Raw genomic sequence first — 2860 nt, 5'->3', positions numbered from 1 at the left:
GAGGTGTAAGGAGCCTCTGGGACAACTTCAAGCGCACCAACATCTGAATTATAGGGGTGCCAGAAGAAGAGAGAGAGCAAGATATTAAAAACCTATTTGAAGAAATAATGACAGAAAATTTCCCCTACCTGGTGAAATAAATAGATTTGCAAGTCCAGGAAGCACAGAGAATACCAAACAAAAGGAATCCAAAGAGGACCACATCAAGACACATAATTAAAATGTCAAGGGCAAAAGACAAAGAGAGAATCTTAAAAGCAGCAAGAGAAAAACAGTTAGTTACCTACAAGGGAGTACCCATACGATTGTCAGCTGATTTCTCAACACAAACCATGCAGGACAGAAGAGAGTGGCAAGAAATATTCAAAGTGATGAATAGCAAGAACCTGCAACCGAGATTACTTTATCCAGCAAAGCTATCATTCAGAATAGAAGGTCAGATAAAGAGCTTCACGGCTAAGAAAAAGCTAAAGGAGTTCATCACCACCAAACCAGCATTACATGAAATGCTGAAAGGTATCCTTTAAGAAGAGGAAGAAGAAAAAGGAACTCTTGCCATTTGCCACAACATGGATGGAACCGGTGAGCAGATAAATACCACATGAACTCACTCATTTGTGGAATATAAGGAACAACATAAACTGATGAACAAGGACTGATCCAGAGATGGAGAGGCATTGATTGGACTGTCAGGCTTTGGAGGGAGGGTTGGGGAGGGTGGGGGTAAGGGGGAAAGAGCAACCAAAGGACTTACATGCAGGCATAGAGGCCTAACCAATGGACACGGACAACGGGGGGGAGGGGTGTGGAGGGTGATGCAGGGACAGGGACACACATGTAATATCTTAATCAATAAAAAATATATTAAAAAAAAAATACTAGAGGCCCAGTGCACAAAAATTCATGCACTCAGGGGGGTCCCTCAGCCCAGCCTGCACCCTCTCACAATCCAGGACCCCTCGGGCAGGGCCCCTAGGCCTGACCTGAGATCAAGGCCTATCAGGGCTTTCCTTCCCCCTGCTGCAGGCAGCTGGCTCCACTCCCGCTGCTGTCACCGCTTGCCATCTGTGCAGTGCTGCCCGCCCTCCCCTGCCACCAGTGGCCTCCCTCTGCAGGTGACAGGCTGGGGTGCGATGGCCTGGCTGGCCTGGGCCTCCCTCTTTCTTTGCTGGGGGGCGGGGCCAGCCCTGTGAGGGGCCATCTGCCTACCTGATTGCCCCTAGCCACTTGCCTGCCTACCTGATCACCCCTAACTGCTTGCTGGAGGTGTGAGGCCAGCCCTGTGAGGGGCTGTCTGCTTACCTGATCTCCCCTAACTGCTGGCCTGCCTACCTGATCACCCGTAAGCACTCTGCCTGCCTGCCTGAACACCCCTAACCACTCTGCCTGCCTGCCTGATCACCCCTAACCACTCTGCCTGCCTGCCTAATCACCCCTAACCACTCTGCCTGCCTGCCTGCCTGATTGCCCCTAACTGCTTGCTTGGGAGGAGGGCCAGCCTGTGAGGGGCTGTGGTGGTCTAGTCTCTGGTCATTTTGGTCGTGACACCTCTGGTCTTTTATTATATAGGATAAGACTCCTGGGTTCTAAGTCTAGCTCTATTTCTATGTAGCTGTGTAACATTGGGCAAGGCTCTCTGGGCCTGTGTTTATTTATCTGTAAAAAGGGTATCTTTGACTATGATATCTCTAATGATATATTATATACATTTCCTGAAACAAATATATATGTAGCATGTAGTCTACAGAGTAATGTCCTGCTGATGATGATCTTGCCTTATTTACAGTAATGTTTGTACCCATATACTTGATGTCCATTGCCTTTCTTGCGGGTCTGAAGAAAAACATTTTTTGTTTAATGTATAACCTTCTGGACTGCTTTTCCAGAGAAATACAAGGTTTGGGCTTAATGTATTTCCTCCAGCTTTTTATTTTGTAATATTCCAAACATTCAGAAAAATTATAGGACTATACAATGCTGACCACATAAGACCATATAGCCTTCCTTTAGATTTACCAATTCTTAACACCTTTTCCATGTTGGCTTCCTCTCTCTTTCTCTACTCCCTTTCTGGATACGTAGGTATTATTGAGCCACTTGAGAATTTATTGCAGACACCATGATGCTCTGTCTGTAAACACTTTCCTAAGGAAAAGGACATTCTCCTACATAGCCACAAGACAATTCCTTGAGAAAATATACTCTATATTCACATTCCCCCAATTGCTTCAATAATGTCCTATGTAGCTTTATTTGTTTTTGTATTCTAGGATACAAACAAGGATTATCTGTTGATTCAACTGTTCTCTCTCTCTACCCTCCTTTGTTCTATAATTTCCCAGCCCTTTTGCGTGTGTGTTTTTTCTCTTAATGATATTGACATTTTTAAAGTTTATTGCAGTTTTTTTTTTGTTTTGTTTTTTTTTTGCAGAACGTCCCTCACTTTAGATTTGCCTAGCTGTGCCCTAATGATTAGAGTTAAGTTACAGATTTTTGCAAGGAATATTATATAGGTATTACGTTCCCAGTGCATCACATCAGAAGTACTGTGTTGTCGGAAATGGTGATATAGGGTTGGATCATTTGGTTAAAGGAATCGTCACCAAATATCCTCAGTGTTAAAATTTCATTTCCCCTTATAATTAATAAGCAATCTTGGGAGTTACACTGATACTTTGTGAATATCCTGTTTCCCAAGGTTTTGGCATCCATCAACAATAGTGGCTGTAAGGTTTACTATGTTTTGGTTGTCCCTCTACAAAGGTGAATGGAAATATCAACACACCTCTGGCAGATGGAGGAAAGAATTGGTTAGTGTGGACTTGACCAGAGATGAATGCTGGTCGTGTGTGTGTGTGTG

This window comes from Myotis davidii, unplaced genomic scaffold, assembly GCF_000327345.1.
Source record: "Myotis davidii unplaced genomic scaffold, ASM32734v1 scaffold424, whole genome shotgun sequence".
NCBI classification, from domain to species: domain Eukaryota; kingdom Metazoa; phylum Chordata; class Mammalia; order Chiroptera; family Vespertilionidae; genus Myotis; species Myotis davidii.
This window is presented reverse-complemented; position numbering follows the sequence as displayed.